Raw genomic sequence first — 21,915 nt, 5'->3', positions numbered from 1 at the left:
GGAACCCATCCTCAATAACCCGATACATTAACAGAATCAGGCAGATTCTCTTATCCATACAAAATGCCATTGATCTCAGAACAATTATCTCTATAATCTCTTATACAACCGAGCAGTTAAAGGCTGAGGGCATTACTTAAGGGCCCAGCAGTGGCAGCTTGGTGGTCCTGGGATTTGAACCCAGAACCTTCAGATCAGTAACCCAACGCCTAAACCCTTTCCCTTTAACTAACTGAAAATAATCCATTTTTTTTAAATATTATATTTTCTAAGAATATGCAACATTTTTCTAGAAATATTAAACTGTATTAAGCAAATAAGGAGGAGTGTTAAAGTATTCATCGCTTGTACACTGTTCATCCAAATGTAATAAACTCTACGGACGGCACTTGAGGTCGCCTTTCAGCCGTTTGTCAGGTCGCTCTAAACTAAAGAGATAAGTGTTTATTTCAAGCATCTCTGCAAAACAGTCATGCGCCTAAAATTCTCTGTCGCTGTTTTTAGCTGAATAAAAAAGCTTTGACCTAACACAAATACTACATTTACTTTTAAATAATTAAATATAAAAATACACAAATAAAACCTTCTGTTATTTTTGATGCTAGCTAGGTAAAAACCCACAGCGTATGAGTTGGTAGTTGCCTCTTAATAGGGTCATAGGTCACTCAGTCCATTTGTTGATTATCATTGTGTTGTTAAAAAGTCCTATTATTAAATTGCGCTTCAGCTGCTCTTTCGTAATACGAGTGTCCATGGCCATGAAAAAAGATTGCCACTTTTACAAAAACATGCTGCTGTCATTGTTGTCCCCTATGGTTATTCAGTACTAGGTTATACTAGTACTAGGTTGAAGATTAAACTCACCTTAGCTACAAGGAGACTTGACAAAGAATCGTTGGGAAATCTGGTTGGCTCAAGTACAGTAGGTTTAATAGCCAAGTTATCATTATTATGCTTATACTCTATTTCACTTTTCATGCATATTAACCTATTTGAACATTTGATCTGATGCCATTCTCAACATGGGCACATTGTTGTTAAAGACTCCTTTCCTTTGGTTTTACAGGCATCACAATAAATGAAGATAATCTCTCGTGTCTAGAAACACTACAGGTATAAATGATTTAGAAACACTTTTCACTTTGCCATGTTTTCCTGATTGTTTGGGATACTAAAGAAACAGCAGGTCTCCATGCAGATTCCTGCTTAATAATTAAAGATTAATGCCAGTGAAAGAGTTCATTTTCCCCAAAAATATATTTAGACCTGAAAGGTTTGCTTAGAAAAGAAAGAACAACCAATCATAAGGAGTCAAAAGAACTACTTTTCTTAATTATTTAACAGTTATTTAGCTCCCGTACCACTTAAAAAAATTTTGGACACAAATCTCCACCTCGCATTGATCTAAAAACTTCGTCTAAACAATAAGGCAAAACACAAGAAATCTTCCAACAATGCAGCATGTTGGCAAGCACTGAGGGAAAATAGGCTTTACGTCCTTCCTTTTCCGCACTGACGAGCTAGTTTTATAATTTTTCCTAAATTTCTGGCTTTGTTTGGACTACTTTTCATTCGAACCTTTAACACCAAGCTTCAGAAAATGTGTGAGAAACTGAAATGAACATGATAGTGTAACCTGTATATTAACCTGCATTAACTCGCTAAATAATATCATTTAAAGCCTGTAAGGTGCTTTAAATTATATAATAATATAACATCTGGGATATACAAAAATTTACATAAACCCGCAAGCTCTCATATGATACATAGACACTAACTGGAGTTTTATTAATACTACATTGGTGTGTATGTGTGTGTGTGTGTGTGTGTGTGTGTGTGTGTGTGTGTGTGTGTGTGTGTGTGTGTGTGCTCACTCCTCCAGATGAACAAACCTGCTCACAATAAAAGAGTCCATTATAGATTCGGTGCCAAACAAAATGCACTGAAACCTAGAAAACAACAGGGAATCCTATCCTGATTTTCAGTCAGCTACAGGAAGATGTGCTGAAAAAGCAGAGAGCCAGAACCATGAACACTTCACATGACACAGGACACCAGGGAGAGAAATGAAGAACACTGTTTAGACCTACAGTAGAAATGAATCAATCTTAGCAGGAGCTGAAGTGAGCTGAAACTCTGTAAGATATTAAAAGATGTGTGTGTGTGCGCATGTGTATGTACAGTAGAACATCTTACAGCCTGCATGGATGCATAAAAAACATTTAAACTTGCTTTAGTTAAGGCTTTAAAGATATAAAGTAAAACTTTGAAAGCCCAGATCTCATAGATAGAAAATGGCTAAAGAATTTGTTCAACATAATGACTAATCACTGCTGACACTCTCTCTCCAAATCACCATGTTTGCACGAGTGCACAAAAGACTTTTGCAAAGCCAGAAATGACAATTGTGTCTACAGAAGTCATGTGTGTTATCCATCACAGCACCGAGTGCATCATTGTAATAAACAAATGCCAGCGGGCGCTTAAGTGTAAAGTGCTGTTTTGTAATTAACACAGCTTCCTAATTGCAACCTGAGGGAGTGACTAATAAAATGCTCCTGATATACTGAAGTGATTCCAAAATGAGATGAAATAAAAGGAAATAACATGGTGTGAGATGTTTAAATGTAATCAGATTGGCCTCAGTGGGAGCGGAGCGGCTGAAATAAACGGTCCGTGTGTGAACGAGACGGCTAAAGTTCCAGCACGGCAACGTGTTATACGTGCTGCTGTTGATTAAAGATGTCCAGCTCTTAAATGCAGCCGCATGAGCACTGACCAATTCCGCATGCACTTTTATTCTAACTCGCTTCTGATTTGAAAATTGTGACAGAAAAGAATCATTAATAAATGTTATTAATGCTGAAATATAATTCAGCCTTACATCCCACTTCATTTATTTTTCACATGCTAAATTAAAAAGTCATTAGTACAAGAGTAAACAATGTGCATCTGTAGTAAATAGTCCTTGATGTAAGACAATTGCTGGAAGGCAAATGGGAAAAAAACAAAAATCATTGCAAGCAGAAGTATGAACAGCACTGATATGTGGGCAAAGCTAACCACAGAGGCAGTTACAGTCTCTCAAAATGCATGTCTGTGTGTGTGTGTGAAGAGGAAGATGAATCATACTGCCACTCAAAAAATCAGCCATGGGAAGCAGATACCTGCAAAACAGACTAAAGCATGCTGAGACTGTGGACAGATGAAGGCTTTCACCCAGGTGTGAAGCCAATGTTCTGCCTTTCATTAACTCACCAGTGAATGAGCTTGTTGACGGAGACAGAGATGCACACAGACACGTCCAACAATGTCCTCAATTCATTCCCTTTATCTTCATTTCCCTCTATTGACCAAAAAGAAGCAGCAATTTCATGGCTGACTGAGACTGATTTATTGCAGATCTCCAGCTGAAGCTACAACAGCTCGTTTTGGAAAAGGCTTAGAGACGCACAAGCATGTGTTTGAGATATACTTAGATTAGCTGGATACAGGACGGCCCTCGGAGACCAACATCCTTCATCAATTCTGTTCTTGTTCACACTCAGCAATATGGGAACAAAGGGGTGAGAGATATGGCCTTCAAATAACATCATGATCACAATACAGATATTCTGCAGCAGCAAGTTTGGAGGTCACTGTGAAGCATTTTTCTGATATTTATGTAGTGCAGACAACTAAAGAGTAAGTGTTTGAGTAATTTCATGTAACCACAGCTTGCTTCTGAGTTCTATGGTACATGGAACAAGTCACAATTAAAGGCTCCAGGCATGTTGGTTTGAGTCACTCTGGGTTCTCATGTAACCTAAACCGGCTAACTTTTGTAGCCAAACCCCTTCAGTAATATCGACGTAGCATCTCTGTGTCAAGATGATCAGGATCCCACAGCAGAACAACATATTGCTAAGACAAGATGAGACAGAACTGTCTTAATCCTGAAGGAAATTCTTTCATTGTATTCTTGCTTAGATATTCAGAATATTCTGTAGGATCCGGTCATTTCCCTAGAGCGGCCATTTAGGATGTTTGTTTAGTCCCATGTCATCTGGAGATTACTGTAACGGATGCTTTCCCTCCAGTGACTTCCTGTCAGATTTCCCATCATTTCCTCAATACACAAGGTAAACATCCTCTGGAGTCACTGGCTGTCATCGTTTAAATGAGTACTAAATTTAGGCTTGTGTCTATTTATTTTTTTACCTGCATGAGGATACGTTTTTAATTAAGTCCATAAAACACATAAAACTTGCAAATGTTACTATATTATGATTTGCCTTGTTGTGTGTCTTAAGCATACAGAGGGACTAGATAAAAAAGGAAAAAAGAATGAAAGTGAAAAGATATGATTGTGTAACAAATGGAAAAGACCGGACAAGTTTTTTTTTTAGTTTGGAATGGTCACTATTTACATGTAAAGGTTTTGAAAATACATTCGAAGCATAGTAGATTTTAAAATAATAATCAGCTATGTATCTACTGTATATTGATTGATACTCAAGGTTTCAGCATCAGTATCAGTGTACATGCCATCTCTAGTCACAGTATGGCAAAAATCCTATAGTGTCACAGATTATACTGTTATTTATGAATGAGAAATAACCAGAGAACAAAATAAATGTTTTCCAGTTTCACTGTCCAGACTCCAGAACCAATATGCAGCTGATGTACGTGTGCATTTAGGCGAGTCCTAAAGTTAATAAGAGAGGCAGGCTGCTGAAGCAAGCGTTCAGCTGGAGATGCCGATTTAACTGAGCAGCACAGCGTAAAGCAACAGGTGAATGAACAGACTTCCAGTCTTTCCCCAAGTTAGCCAAATGCATCTGTACATTGACGTGTATGTAAACAACTAAACCACTAGTACACACTGCTACTGAGAAGTACCATTTCGTCAGTGGTTTATTTGCCTCTACACACCTCAACTTGGCTGCAGTACTATAAAGGATGATGTCTTAATATTGTGATGTCTGAACCTACAGGTGCAGACAGACATCATGCTGCGAGTTTGTGTCTGTTCCCAAACTTTTTAGTGCTAAAAACCACCTACAGCTTATTGCTGGCAGGTCACAGATTTGCATCCTGACAGTGAAACAGCTATCCTGTGACTACGAGAGGGCATATAATTAGTCGTGCTCTCAGGGCAGGAGGGATGGCGCTACTCTCTCCCATGATAATTAGAGCTTTCAGATGGTGGAGATACGGACAGACACCTGTAATTCCCATCACACAGGAGGGGTCATCCTGCTAAACAACACGATGGTTAGTTTCTGGAACTGAAACCCTGTTCGTGTTTTGCAGGCAAAGACTTTTATGGCTTTATTTCTTTGACAGCATGGATTTGACGTTCTGCTCAGAAGTCAGGCAGCACTAATAAGGCTCTTAAAGTTTGTATATGATGAGAGTAGGCTAAGAGGAAACACAGAGGAAACGAAAACTGATTTTTCCCTTATTTATTTATCTCAAACTAAAGACAGTGTGTGACACGATCGTCCTACCTTATCAGGATCTCGTTAGATCAAATCAATACTCCCAATACAATCATCAATCATGCCAGGCCTAGAAGCTCATATGTGTAGTAGTAGTAGTACAAGGTTGAAAAATAAACAACTAGCTAAGTAGTTAATTATTAATTACAAAAATGCACAATGTCCATAAATTACAGCTCATGGCCATTATGCACAAACTAAATCTGTGTGCCACTTGTTTTACATACTGGCTGAGGGACAGGAATGTAGTTGAGTGCAGTTTGTGTGTGTGTGTGTGTGTGTGTGTGTGTGTGTGTGTGTGTGTGTGTGTGTGTGTGTGCGTGCATGAGCGACAGAGTCAATTTCTAATCACTTGATTCTACCCTGAAAGGTAGGAGTAGTTTCAGGTGACAGACAAAAATAGTAAAGTACGTTGTATAAACATTTTACACAACAGTTGTGTCTAGTCCACTAATCTGAGCGGCATCAGTTGTGACTAGCAAATTCAAATTCTATTTATTTGTATAGGGCTCTTAACAATCCATGTTGTCTCGAAGCAGCTTTACAGTAGTATAGAAACAGAAGAGAGAAAAAAATATATACATTTAAAGTTTAAAATGAATTAAAAAACATGACTTTATAATTTAAAATACTATATATCTATCCCTAGAGGAAAAGCAAGGAAAAACTCCCTGAGATGATGATATGAGGAAGAAACACCTTGAGAGGAACCTGGCTCAGAATGAAACCCATCCTCATACTGGACAGTAAATAATGTAAATGTCCTTTCTACAACAGCTTATAATAGTGCAACCGAGAGCTCCTGAGGAACTAATGGGTCGTCGTAAACTAATTTCTTTCTGTCAAAGTCTTCAAATGATTGCTGATAAAGACCAGATCATACAGCTGACTGATGCAACATTGGATCAAAGTAGGTACGACAGTCTCCGGGCAGCTCCAACAATCCCATGAGTCACTGGCTGAGCATGCAGCAATCCCTGGCAGGATGACCACTAGGCAATGAGACTCCAACCAGGGGGAGAACTTCAGGAATGACAAAGAAGCTCCGTAAGAAGAGACGTGACTATAATTCCAATAACCACAGTGGGAATTGTCACTATGTGCATTACTCCACTCAGGTGTGTTTGTCACATAGAATTCCACGGTCTAGTTTGAAACAATTACTACAGCAGTGTTAGAGCAACCAGCAGACATGGCAGTTATTCTGGAATATAAATTATGGCTTAAAATGAAGAGGAATTGAAGGGAAAGAAGGGAAGCCAATTTTTCAGGAAGCAATAAGAAGTCACATGAAGCAATGTGTACAAGCTAGTAAGAGATCTGCAATAGTGTGCGTTTTATCGAGATCAACTTCTGCTAGCTGGGGAAAAAAAATAAAGAATACATTTGTCTAAATTATGTGCAAAATGTCACTTTTCTCCGCCCATAGAACTGTTGCATAAAAGCAATCCACATTTTAGTCCATCTTATGAATATAATTAGTAGATGGGGGATTTTCTCAATGTAATAAATGCTGATTAAAATGAACCGAAGTTTAACTGAATCATACTCTGTGTGATGGATTAGAGAATTAAGCACAGAAGACTTAAAATTTCTGCTCCCAAAGCAAAGGTTATTAATTTATGTAGAATTACAGAAAGGCAACAAGAAGAATTAACTCTGTGCTATTAGGAATTATTATTAAAGCAGATTTGTTCCACTAGGCTTTCACTGGCATGTCAGAGACAGAGGTTTTTCCAAGTTCCAATTAAACAAGCCGTATAAAAAGAGATGTATTAAAATAGGTCTGCAGAGGAGCTACAGACTCCAATCTGATCTACGTTCGTCTACCTCTCAATAAAGTCCATAGCCATAATCTGTCGTTCTTTTTTAACGTAATTTGGTAGAATTTTGGCAAAAATCCAAAGCGCAGTTGTCTATCACAGAGAGACATTAGGCTCCGTATAAGAGGCTATAGCTAAGAGACTAATCATATGTAACTTTACATAACATCCACTAGACAGACAGACAGACAGACAAATATGCTCAGATAAATATATAAATATATCTACAACAGTAACCAAGAAATATACAGATAATATGCATTAATGGAGGTAAACGTGGGTAAGCAATGTCTGATTTCTACTCAGTCTCCACAGACTGGACAGATTTTATATAACCAAGGGCAGTTTACAAATCTGAGAATCACTAGAAAAGTAGGTCAGTATCGACAGTAATGTACAAGATTATGAAGTGTTTCTGATCCTGCTGTTGCTCTGCAGAACTCTGCATTTCAATAGAGGATGTTCAATGGATCACCATGTAACATCAAAGAAAAACCAAGACTTCCAGCAAGCCTGAGTTAGTACTGTGCTAATAACCTGGTACCTAGTGAGATCTGGTCAAAAGCTCCTCTCATGACTCCTATACAGGGGACAGACAACGTAATGTGAACACACGTTGTTATAGGGGTTAATATTATGTGTAGGCTACAGTGAAAATTAAATGTTGTGATTATCATTTATGTATTTTTCTTTGCTCTCTCTTCTCTCTCTCTCATTATATATATATATATATATATATATGCGCACACACACATATAAAATGCCAATATAAAAGAAGTTGTGCTCAGCTGTGGTTAGTTGCAAATTGTTGAAATGGGTGACTTGTCAGACTTCCAAAGGGCACAGGTCATGACTGTGTACATAAAGCAAGACAGGACTTCATCAGTGAAGAAGTATAGTGGACAAAAATCAAAACAATGCTAGGGACTGTGTCCAAACACCACAGAACTACTGCAGCGAACGTGACAGCAGAACTTAATGTCCACCGTAAGAGACTCTGTTTCCATAAAAACAGTCTGCAGAGAACTTCACAAAGCTAACATCCATGGAGGAGTTGCACTTGCTAGACTACTGATCACAGACACAATGCAAAAAGGTGAAAAAGATGGTGTAAAGGTCATAAAACCTGGACAGATAAAGACTGAAAATGAAAAATATGGTCAGATGAATCATCATTTACATTATTCCCAACAGCAGATAGAGATAATGGATGAAAAAGCCTCAAAGAAGTGTAACAACTTGGACTGTCTGGTTCCAGCTGTCAAAGATGGGGGTAGATCTGTGAAGATTTGTGCGGCCATATTTTGGTATTCTGCTGGCCCAATCATAAGCCTACATAGCCATGTTAATGCCAGCAATTATTTGGGTGGACGTGATCAGGTGCATCCTATAGTCATTCTAAGAAATTGTAACAATAACAAAATATTTATAAAAATAAAATATATATAACCAGAAGACACCCCCCTCCACCCCACACCATGTTCAGCCCTGCAGACAGACAGACAAACATTCTGAAATTCCTGGTATCTTCTAGACGTATTTTTGGATCCAAACAATGCTTTGATTTTCTGGAGAGTGCAATTTTTCTGTGTGTTAGGACTGAAATTCAGCATGCCAGTGTGTTCCTCGGCTGGATTTGTGTGCACCAGCCTTGTGTTATATGAGCCGCCAGCTGAAAATCAGTCAGAGACCACAGAGAGTATTGGACAAAGAGACATCTAATCCAGGTAGGCTTTTTTACTTTTACTTCTAATTTAGACAATTTATTATATTTCTGCATCTAGTGCCCTCAGGATATCTGGCTCTAATTAAAAGCTTTTAGGAAAGCAAGCAAAGAGCAAGCAAAGTACACACATTAATTAACAAGACAGCTACTTGTCTGAAGGGAAATGTGCAAAATTCTACAGTAAAGGTCAAAGTTGCCAGTCTTTCATTGGGTGATGATAGCTGAGCAATTCCTTTATTACCATCAAGGTACTGCCATGAGACCTATCTACTAGGAGCATAATGATATAACATGGTTCACGAGACTGGCTTCACAACTTTATTGAACTCAATTCTGAAAACTAAACCAAATCTGAACAAAGAAAATTTCTGATTGGAAACAATCCTTTTATCTGATTCCAAAATAAAGCAAATTAATGTGAATTTCTGAGGTTGTAGTTAAAATGCTTGAGGTCTGACTCTTTCACAGTTACTGAAAACTGCAGCACATGGGGCTGGTGTCAATTTAAAGCTACTGATAAATTCTGGATTAGTGATAATCCTAGCATATGAACTGTAATGCGGGTCTGTCATTGTGATCCAGAGATATCAGTCTACTGGTCAAGTGCTATGATTCCTGGTAATGTTACAGGATCTCACTGAAAGAATATGATAACATGATCAGTGTGCTTTCAATATTTTAGACTTGTAAGGGATACACAGATTAGGACTTTTAGGGTTTAAGCAGTGCAACTGAATGATTGCTTTGTGATGCATCGTGTCATTATTAAGCCTGTACTTCATAGCTACCTAGTATTCCTACTGTACAGAGAAAAGGAACAGACAACATATCAGAAATGACACCCAAAATTCCCAGAGTGCAGTATTTGGAAGAGATATCATGAGAGAAAACAGCTGAGGATGCGGTCATTGGTTGACATGGTGGAGCTGCAGAAATACAAGCAGTTCTCACGAGCTGTGCTACCTGCTGCCAGCTAGAAAGAATGCCAGGAAGTGTGCCAAAGCATGTGCAAAATGAAAAGGCACTCATTAACATGTGCCCATCAAATCCACAAATGTGAGCTGAAGAATATGTGAATGCATGAGCAGCATGTACGCATGCATTGTGCTTGCTTTCCAAAAAGAAACAGAAATCGCTGCTTAACAGCTAGAGAGATTTGTAATCACTTTATGTCTCCTTGGTACCGGTCAACCTCATGGGAGGTCAGAACAACGCTGAAGCGGCTCTTTTTCGGCTCCTCGGGTTTGATTCACTATTCCTTGGAAAGGATGCACTCAACCAGCCATAATATCCAATCTGCAAAGGTGCCAGGAATCAGTAGAGCTTAAGGCAATCTTGGGTCTGCTGCAGAAACCCTTTAGGTAACAGGATAAGGGAACAATTTCAGAGAACACTGCAGATTAAGTCACATGCAGCCCCTGTGCATCTTCCTTTAATGTTAATGAGTACATTCAGAGAGCAGACAGGATTACCGGAACTTCTTTAAGTCAGTCTGAGTTCTAGATCACTTACATTACTGCTGTAACCTGACACAGTAGCACAGCCGCCCTACTGACATAAATAGTCTGTCAGTCTGTCGGGGTATAAGAACGCTGCCTGGCATACTGGAACTGATGTGTCTTTCTGGAAACATCGATAGAAGATATATCTCAAAACAGCACCCGGACATGTTTAGCTAAACGGGTTGATATTGGGCATTGATTGGAGGGGCTCCAAATTCAGAGGAAACAGGACAAGACAGTGAGCAGGAGACAGGAACACAGAGAGCGTCATACTGTATGAGTCAATGAATGTCCTGCTATGTGTTGGCAGCTGAGGTGCCATTGCAAGATGGCACTTGCAACACGACACTTCCACCCCCGGGGTTCCTAATATACAACCAGACAGAGTTGATGTCTGAAACCTTCTTAAATAACTAATACTCGCTGTGCAAGGATTAGTGACGTGGCTGAAATCAAATCCAAACATGAAGACCATGACTAGAGGAAAGAAGTCATTCTAAAGGAATTACAAGCGAAACCATTTGAAGCATAAAAAGACCAGAGAATATGTGGTTCTCCTTGGGCTTCTGTACACCTTTGGGGTAAAGCTGTCGTGCCGAGATACAACAGATAAGCTCCCAGCACCAGTTGTGTACTTGTCGGCAAGAATAACTGTCCCTTTGTCTGGTCATTACATGTATCCAGTTTTTTTAAATCTTAAAAATTATATTTCTGCTAAGGGACAGCAGGAAGTTGTTGTTTCTCCACCTATGAGGATGGCAGCATTGGGCAAATCTGCATCTTTATAGATTGCACTTATGTAGTGTTTATAGCAAGTTAAACGCTTTGTGAATCAATATCAAGAGTCACCTGAAATTAAGGATATTCTCCTAGGCAATGTACTGTGGAAATGTCAGACAAACACTTCATTTGAGGGATGTGTTTAATTTAAAAGACCTTGAGGATGAAGTTAACTTCTTCCCACATCAACTTGTTAGTAGTTTATAAGCGAGTGGTTGTGACAGAAAAGAGCAAATTAAAAACGTAGCTTATAGTTCTGCTAAAATCTGGTTATAGGAAAAGAGGCAAGCATAAAAGTTATTTCCTCTTGTTACTTTTGTTGTGCTAAAGTATGTCTTAAAATGACCCATGATGAGAGACGACATTTCACTATAACGGCCATTGTTTTTTACAGTTTTGGTCGTTTTAGCAAGCATCAATCAGTCTGCGAATTTGTAATGGCAGAAGCAAATTCTGGCCAAAAGTTGTGCATATGGTACATTCATTCAACCAAAGACCTTCACATTTCATGTATGTCAAAGTCCAGCTCTGCTAGAAAGTAATTACACTTTGTGTCTTCACCAGTAGTAGCTTGAAAGAAGAATCCTGTGCTGCAAATAATCTTTACCAATTTTAATATAAGTAGTTTTCTGAAAGGAAAAAATAAACACCCTGAACAAAAAAAACTAAATCCGGGAAGGAATGAAGAATACTTTTTAGAGGTCTAATGAGGACACAGAGATAATATTAATCCACAGTTAGATCTTGAGGCTCATTCAAGGGGTTTAAAAAAAAGGTATCTGAACCGTGAGAGACTGGAAAGCAAAATGCAATGGTTATACTGCGGGTCACAGATAACTGGATTGATGCAGCAAACATAAAACATGGCCCTGACATGCTGACAATGAGAGTGGGCAGCTGAAGGGCTAATTTGCACAAGAATTAAACGGTGGTTACTCAAGAGCATTCCACCATGACTGGGGCACAGCTGAGGAGAGGAATGGATCCAGTGCACAGTGCTACAGACTCGGTGACTTTCTTACTTTAAAGCCTTCACACATCCCTCCAAAACAACCTTTGATATTCACCACATTATAAGTAGATCATGATCACAGTGTTGTTTCACAGCAGTAGAATCACTAACGCCAGCTTTAAAAGCCACCTTGAGAAGGGCTCATAACCCTCCACTACTCAACACTGCACTTAGATTGGATTGTGCCAAAGTTCCAAATGATGAAATATAAACATTATCTACTGCAATATTTCACATGCAAACTCATTCAGCATCACCTAAACCTGCCCAGTACACAGTACAGACCTGAAAGACGTGTGCACTACTGCAACTGCATGCCTCAATACCTCAGGCCATTTTTCCCCACAAATCCTTTAACTCAAAACAATTAAAAAAAAAAATCTGCTTAGATAAAAAGGGAGCTGATTTGACAGTGTATCAAAGTGCACCAGCCTGTGCTTCATCTCTCCTCATTAGCACAAAAGTGCAGCCCAGATTTCACTACCACAGTTTGCACAGCCACTCTGCTTTACAAGCTCCAATTACGGAGATCACCCAATGTGTATCCAAACAGCTGGCACAAAAATGTCAAACCCTCATAAAGAACTCTAATAACTGACTAAATATCAGTTGTGAAGCATAAAATCACTTATCAGGAAACAATGAATCAGTGAAGTATTGAATCAGACATACATGTATCACCATACGTTTAGCAGTTCTCCAGCCTTCCCCATGCAGGATTGTGAAATATTGATTTTTTTCCCTGCTTGTGTTTCACCATTATGAAAATGCTTTAATCTTCCAGAACCAACAAACAAAAAAAAATCAAACCAGAAATGAAAACCAGCATATCCACTATTTCAGGTTTAAGGACAGTACTGTACAGTGGAGCCCTGCGCGGGACTGTTTTTATAAACCTGCACCTGCCCGCTCCCGCTGAATTTCTGACCAGGACCGCCCGCGCCCACAAGCTGCATGTTCCACTCCCGCCCGCACCTGCAATGTTTGTGTCCACTCCCGCCCACTCCCGCGGATTTTTTCTTGAGAGCTTGTGAAAATTTTGATTGTATACAAATGATCAGACTAATTATTAGTTCAGGCTAAAGCCCAGAATAACAGAATTAAACATGATTGCATTTAAATAAGATAAATTAATACTAATGCTAATACTAATCTTCTTCTCAACGTCATGTGTTGACTCCATTCTTATTATTAGGCTACACACCAAATCCCACCGGGTCCCACGGATCTCCCGCTAAATTTTCTGACCGCCCTCTCCCGCCCGGGGCAAAGGTGAAACCGCCCGCTCCCGTGAGATTTGCGTTGGGTCCCGCGGGAGCCCAATCCTAATGCAGCCCTCTACTGTACAGTACAGTACTATGGTGTAATGTATTATTATGGCAGGGCTTCCAGTGAGTGCCAGTAAAAATCAGAAGGATCAAAATACTTGCAACTGTAAAACATTCCTAATTTATACGTCTCCTATTTTTCTTGTGTTCAAAGAAGGCTCTAGAGTGCTTTTTTAGCGATAACCTGCACTTTAATACAAGCAAGACCAAAGTGCAAATCTTACACAAAGTGAGTAAAGGTTCTGGTAATATAATATAATATAATATAATATAAATACAATCACAATGAAATGTTACTTCACACAGGTCTATCCCATCTTGCAACCCCTCACACTAGCTAAGGTGTGCTAATAGTGGTGCTACTTTGCACTACTTTCAACATATTGTTTTACAAATCCCCGGAAATGTCTTCATTGATAAAATCCCATTCAAACACCACCATTCTTAAGGAATTCACACATCAGAAGTGAACCATGCATGTGCATGTCCACTGACTCACAAATGCCGTTAGCAGAGAACATGCAATAAGTGCAGTGCCATCACATATCGTACCGCTCCCAAGACTTGACAGGTCTGTACAGCTTTACTGCTCAACCATCTGGCCACTATAACACGAATGACTATCACCTTAAATGCAGCCTAAACAGAATAAGAGGTAAACGATGAGCAATTCAGCATAAGCATTGACTAAAAGTTAATGTTTTCCACATCTGCATTATAATCAGTTGTGAGTATCCCTTTAAGAATGACCTAAAGAAACAACTGGTTTAGACTTTAACAATATCTGAATGCTACTAAACTTAACTGTGTGTCACTAGGATTCAGAAATCCTGAGCAAATGTGTTCGATATATAATTTAAAAGCTCAGTGACCTGAAAATGCTTACATTACTTTATAAAACTCTTGTTTAACACATTTAAATGAGATTTTGAGAGTGATTTAATAAGACTGTACAAAGTCAGTCAAAATGCTGAATGAAAATCAAATCCTACTTGAGAAACTCAAGTTAGAATTGTTCACAACATCAGTAAAATTGTTTCAACCATTTGTGGGCTACAAATATGTTCCGTGATACCATACATAATTTGTTATAAAATTTGAGGCACATTTAATGAATCATATTCTTAGTTACTTCCACATTTCCTCATGATTGCAATTAACGCTCAACAACTTTAGATGCCACTTTTAATCCTTACAAACATTTAACTGTTACAGAGTAAACTGGACAAAGATTTCTCAATTTTTTTCTTTTTATCAATTCTAACACAGCTTGTGCCTATTATTTTTGACTGATGGGACTATTGTACATTACACTTACATATAGGTTATTTTCTTGGCACATACTTAAGTGCTTGTAAAGTCTCCTTGAAATGGCATGAGAGCTGTAATTTGATTCTGTTAGTTGACATTTCCAGGTACAAAAAACCATGAAACGTGCATTCTGATTGCAGGAAAACAGCAAATGGATTGACACGATACAATAAAATCCAGCTTGCCATAGTGTGTATGTGGAGAATGTAAAGTAAAATAATGTATCCATGCATCATTACATATCAACACAGAAGATGCGGCTTCAGTAAGAGGTCGGTGAAAACATTTCTCTTTGCATTTTGATCCTAAAGTGGATTGGAATCTGTGTCTTGAATGGATTTTCTGTCGACTCATTACCAGGATAAATCTTCAATCCTTACTGCAAAAGTGACTTAACACAGAGCTCTGTTCTTTCACATCACATTGACAAACGTGATCTGCACCTAGAACTCGATCTGGTGGCGAATTCAACTGAAGGAACAGATTTAATCCGAATTCAATCCTATTATTAAACCCTTTTCCTCTCACACTCAGGCTCACGTTGCTATCAGTGTGTGTGTGTGTGTGAATAAAAAAAAAGGATCCTGAATCGGTTGATACTAAACAATGAAACACCAGTCTGATTAAAAAGGATCGTGAAGTCGTCGCATTTATATTACAGTTAAAATCAGTTCGGCTTCTGCAGTCGGTTTCAGACAACGACAGAGCGACATTTCAGGTCCAGCTTTAGGCTGTTTAACAGTCTCCTCTGGTCTGTTATATGCCATATTTGCTGATTAATCTGATCACCTGGACCTTAGTAACGATGTATAAGTGAGATTTATATCGATAATTAAACCATACAGTGTGTTTAGTGGGTGTGTTGATCTCTACTCGATATCAGTGACCGAGTTACTGTCAGACATAATAAACAAACAAACAAACAAACACGCGCTATTTGAGTAACAGTGATAAATGTATGTCGTTCTTACCGACTATTATTTGTTCCTAAGTCGTTGTGGAGAACCAGACGATCAGATTAGATGAACAAGCCCGTACTCCAAGCCACGGTGATAAAGTTTGTGCACTGTGTTAAGTCACTCAGCACCACCAGTCCGCCTGCTTGCTAACTAACACTTTGCTACCGTCAGAAGCCGCATTTCGTCATTTAACGTTATTTTCGGTTCTCTACTGCGATAGTAAAGACACCAGGTCCGCCGTTCATGCTTCACTGGCTTCCAAAGACACGACCAATGCGCCGAAATCCAGCTCTCACTGAGCGTACGTTGTTTAGGATCCGAACGAAAGTTATCCTTCTTTCGTCTCTCCCAGCGCCATCTTTCCCGCGAGGCACGCCGGGTAATCCTGAGGAATCCCCACGCAGTGCGCGTTGAGTGGAACGAAAAAGCAGGTGGGACCAAAGATTTGGGCTTCGTCCCAATCCGCATCCTACCTACTAAACAGTAAGCAATAGGTGACGACCAATTTAGTTCATGCGGTTTGAGATGCTGCCTTGAAAACCAGCCAGTAAATATAGTTAATACATTTATGAACTCCATATGATCTTTTGCATCAATACAACATTTATCAGACTGTATATTTATAATCACATCCTCCAGTGTCACCCACATGAGGGTGGGTTCCCCTTTGAGTCTGGTTCCTCTCAAGGTTTCTTCCTTTACCATCTAAGGGAGATTTTCCTCCCCACTGCTGCCCGAGTCACCTCAGACTTGCTCATTGGGGATAAATACATACACATTGTGAACTATATACATCTAATATTAATCTTGAATTTTGTATTCTATTAATCTTTATATTAACCTTTTGTTCTATGTTTATGTTCTGTAAAGCTGCTTTGAGACAATGTCAATTGTAAAAAGAGCTATACAAATAAACTTGAATTGAATTTAGGCATAATGTATAATAATAATAATAATTATTATTATTATTATTATTATTATTTTTATTAATAATAGGAATATTGACGTTTGAGATACTGAGAAAAATTAACAGTAATTTATAAATGTGTAACAGTCTAAACAGCGATTATGCCTGGATTTTTACCTTCTTGTGTAATCCTGTGAACGTGTTGATTTGTCCCACTGTTCCCTCTGGATTATCTGTTACACCTGAAACAATATGAAGTGTTTACTGAAAAAAAAAATCATAGCATTGTGTAAAGAAACATCTCTTCCATGTCTATGTACACTGGTGTTGTTTAGTAAACATACCTACATCAACACAAACTCTGAGCAGAAAGATGCACAAGGCCAAATTCTGGCATCAGCACTTAGGAGAGGAGACTAAAGAACACCAGCACCAGATGGCAGTCAAGGGTTCTGCTGATTTTCAGTGACGTGAGGAATGTAAAGCTTGTTTTCTTTTTGTTTTTGTTTTTTTAGATTTGACCAAAAGTTCCTAAGAAGGAACTGCCTTCGCAAGACAGGAGGAAAAAGCACAGATTCAAGTTAATTTTTATAGATCCTGTTTCTATCTTCAGTTCCTTCTTCTTTTACTTCTTCTTTTTCACTTTCTTCCACATCTGTTTTTTCACAGACAGTGACAAAGCCCTCATAGTAATTACGTATGAGGCAATTTCTAAATGTAATTCATTTATACGTATTGATATTATAATGTTTAAAGCAACAGCTCTTTGTGACAGGGACTTGAATGACAGAAAGTACACGTTATGTAAGTCTAATAACAAAGAAATCAAACAAGTGCTGTCATTTAATGAAGGAAGCTTTATAATTGTTGACATAGTGAACTTTCATGTAATGAGCCGCTGATATAACATTTAAGGACGTAATCTCAGAATCGGTGCTTTGTAACAGTCAGTAAACTTTCCAGTGTAGATGGTTCTACAGGAAAGAGGATCTTTCAGTTTCTCAGTATGCTGACAAGTTGGATTTTATTAACTCCAAGAAACAGAAAAAAGGTCTGCTGACCTCAGACCTGCTGCATGGTAGTGTGAAAGGAAGTCGGTTGAGGGTGGAGGAGCATTTGCATTTGCATTTCATTCAAAAAAGGAAAGTGTATCAGGAATACCAGGCCAGCACCAGTCACCTGCCAGTATGGATTTACTGAATCAAAGCTTCTCAGTGTCAAAGTGTCTCCTTTATTCCTACTTCAAACATCAGGAGCACATTTCACTTCTTTCTTTGAACAATAACATGCCACTGGAATGAAAATGAACAGATTTGTTTCAAATGAGCATTGTGATTGTAATGTATAAAGTGTATTCCTTATGTATGCGTGCTTGAATATGAATCTGTTCCATGTGTTTACAACCACTACAGCAGCAGTCAAGTGTAGCTTTGTTTTGCCTGAATAGTGAGAACAGTTGTAACAAGTGCTCGTTCAAACAGATAAGGGCTCAATGAGGGCCTGATCTGGATTTCTGTGTTTCAAGTGTAAACATACAATTTTGCATAAAACACTGCTAACCAAAACAGTAGAACCAAGAAATGCTTTATGTCTGTGGGCACTTCAGTATGAATGATTAAAAAAAAAAAAATTATAATTGTGATTGTGTGTGTGTGTGTGTGTGTGTGTGTGTGTTCACTCTACACTTCACCGTTAGCTTTGGCTCATGTCGCTGTTTGATTTTTCACAGTTGGAGCAGGTTCTGGACTGTTGAAAAACCTATCTAAGGCACAGCAGGAGAAACCTGCTGCTCTTTCATTGATGCAAAGAAGCGTATGGAAGGGCATCTGTCTTACTAATATGAATCATGGAGATGAAGCAGCCAGACTTCCTGCCTGAGGACAATGATGAGCTGCCATATGATCCTCATAATAGCACATTACAGTTCGTGCATTTCAGTAGTTGTGCTGGCCTTTCAAGGACAGAGAAATCTCAAATAACTGAAAGAATCTAGGAGCAAAGGATTATTTTGGAATGCATCTCTCTACAAAGTGTTTCTTTATTTCTTGCAAAGCTTAGAACATGTGCTATTTAAAAAATGTCTATCCTTAAAGATCTAAAAAAAAATGTATATATTTAAGATATTCTGTAATGCTGATTGGTTAGGTAATTTTCTTCGGGGTTGAGGATTTGTCCATTTTGATGCCACTGACACTACCGAGTACAGCCACAAGGGGAGGATAACTACCAGAATTTATGTCGTGTGTGAGTCTTAGTACAGCTATAGTCATGTGTAGTTCTGTGTAATTTCACTAATGGGATTCATTTAGTAATTTATCATAGAATGGCACTTCTGTGAAACATATATTGCATTGGCACTAAGATATATTTCCTATATACAAAGTGTATATCTTACACTCACTAGTCACTTTATTAGAAACACCTGTTCACCTGCCAATTTATGCAGGTATCCAATCAGCCAATCATATAGCAGCAGCAATATATATATAAAATTATGCAGATACAAATCAAAAGGAATAAAATAAAACTGAGATCTCTGTGACTTTATCCATTGGCATCCAAACTGTAAAAGACCTGGTGTTTTTTTTTTCTTACTAATTTTCAACTGTCTCGATGAGCCTGTGCCTATATAATGGCCTCAGATTCCTCTTCTTGGCCTGAAGATTTTCACCATGTTTGTGAATACTAGTGGTTATTTTGGTTATTATATCCTTCCTGGCAGCTTAAACCAATCAGCTCGTTCTCTCCTGACCTCTCGTATCAATAAGCTGTTTCGACCCACAGAACTGTAAACTTTAGAGACTGTTAACGAAATACTCAAACTAGCCCTTCTGGTACCAACAACCATTCCACTTTAAGTCACAGAGATCACACTTTTCCCCTATTCCAATGTTTGATGTGAACATTAACTGAAGATTTTTGCATGTGCTGCTGCCACATCATTAGCTGATTAGATAAGTGATGCATTTATATATATAACAAATTACAAACAAAATGTAACAAAAAAGAAATTTAGGAAATAATCCCTGGTCAAAAGTTTGCATACTTTAATATTGTTTATTGCCCCTTTAGCATCAATGATGGCATGCAGTCTTTTGTAATAATTGTGCATGAGGTCCTTAATTCTCTCTGCACATTCTTCTTGGCAAAATGCCTCCAGTTCCTCTAAATCTTTGGTTGTCTTGCACAAACTTCACTTTTGAGATCTTCCCAAAGTGGCTGGATGATATTGAGGTTAAGAGACTGTGATGGCTGCGGCAGAACCTTCATCTTTTTCTGCTGTAACCATTGAAGGGTCAACCTTGCCTTGTGCTTTGGATCATTGTGATGTTGGAAATCAAGAGAGTCCCATTTGCAGCTTTCAAGCTGTAGAAAAAAATTGTGAGTCAGTATTTCTGATAGCATGGTGAATTCTTCCCTGTGCCATTGGAGCTCACACAGCCCCAAAACACGAGATCATGCTTTAGAGTGGGGACGGTGTACTTTTCACCATAGGCCTTGTTGTCTCCTCTCCAAACATAGTGTTTATTTGTGACTATAAAGTTCTGGTCTCATTACTCCAAATGACTCCAGAAGCTTGTCTAGGTGCTGTCTGGTGTACTGAAGGCAGGCCTTTTTGTGGCATGGGCGCAATAACTTCTTTCTCCTGGCAACTCGAACATACAGGTCATTTGTTAAAGTACCTCCTTATTGTGCTCCCTAAAACAACAACACCACATTTTCTCAGAGCAGCCAGTATTTCTCTCGAAGTTCATTTATTCATTCATTTTCTACCGCTTACCCGAACTTCTCGGGTCACGGGGAGCCTGTGCCTAGCTCAGGCGTCATCGGGCATCAAGGCAGGATACACCCTGGACGAAGTGCCAACCCAGGGCGCGCACACACGCACTCTCATTCACTCACGCAATCACACACTGCGGACAATTTCCCAGAGATTCCAATCAACCTACCATGCATGTCTTTGGACCGGGGAAGGAAACCGGAGTACCCGGAGGAAACCCCCGAGGCACGGGGAGAACATGCAAACTCCACACACACAAGGCGGAACCCCCAACCCTGGAGGTGTGAGTGCTAACTCGCTAACGTGCTAACCACTAAGCCACCGTGCCCCTCTCTCGAAGTTGTTTGTGGGTTTTTCTTTGCGTCCTCCTTTCTTGGTCTATGTGTGGTAACTTTCATTTAAAGGTAGGGTATCCGATGTTTGAGAAATGCTTCAGAAACTGAGTCGGGACAACAAACTAAACAAAGTTCAAAACAAACGTGTAGCCAATGAACAGAAAGGGGCGGGTCTTGTCAATATTGGCGGAGAGAGTTTTCAGTGCGCATGTGTGACATTATCAGAAAGCAGTTTTAACATTTACATGGAGGATAAAAACAAACAAAGAAAGCGAAGATAGGCTTACTATAAGGCAAGAAGTAGGACGTGTTAATATAGGATCAGCTTTCCAGCGCTGGAGAAAACTGAAGGAGCAGGAAGTTATTCACAGATTGGAGTTTCCCGAGTCAATAACTCCTGAGATAAACGCTGTTACTACACAAATAACACCTCTTTTCTATCGTAGTAATGTAGAGAGGCAGCTACAACCGCGTTTTGTGTAGTAACAGCGTTTAGCTCAGGAGTTATTGACTCGGGAAATTCCAACCTGTGAATATGTGGCCAACTTTTACTTAAGACGCCGAGGCGCTTTTTTCCTTCTCGATATCTGTACATAGATGTCGCCTTGGGGTCCTAAAAATGCGTCAAAACCGCCGCCATCTTTGTACAGTGCTCTTGTACTTTAAATGCATGGACTTCCGTGCTGCGTTTGGCTGTTCAGACGAAAGAAATATAAAAACCAGTCAGCAAGGGATTACATTTCACAGGTGAGAAAGTGTTTTATGATATCCTGGACTTAACACAAGCAGAATGCTCTTTTATCAAGTTACTTCACTTAAGGACATATTTAATGACATTATGCCTGAAAAGGGTTTTGATTTTTTTTCTTATGTTAATTTAAAAAATGTATAATATGACTTGCTGTTTATATTTGTTTTGTTTTTATTGTATTTATATGATATTTGTGTTTTTGTAATTGAATTTTTGC

At 38.9% G+C, this 21,915-nt stretch overlaps 1 protein-coding gene across 2 annotated transcripts in view; it reads right to left on the bottom strand.

Annotated features, from left to right (window-relative positions):
- Nucleotides 1-16,341, bottom strand: part of tjap1 (tight junction associated protein 1 (peripheral)) — a 54,345-nt gene extending 38,004 nt beyond the window's left edge. The window contains exon 1 of one of the 2 annotated variants that reach the window (XM_027150282.2): nt 15,937-16,341. The gene's annotated coding sequence lies outside the window, so the exon portion shown is untranslated. The remainder of the gene's footprint in view (nt 1-15,936) is intronic. The other variant, XM_027150281.2, reaches the window with a different exon arrangement.
- Nucleotides 16,342-21,915: the final 5,574 nt, after the last annotated feature.

This window comes from Tachysurus fulvidraco, chromosome 4 (genome assembly GCF_022655615.1).
Source record: "Tachysurus fulvidraco isolate hzauxx_2018 chromosome 4, HZAU_PFXX_2.0, whole genome shotgun sequence".
NCBI classification, from domain to species: Eukaryota; Metazoa; Chordata; class Actinopteri; order Siluriformes; family Bagridae; genus Tachysurus; species Tachysurus fulvidraco.
This window is presented reverse-complemented; position numbering and strand designations above follow the sequence as displayed.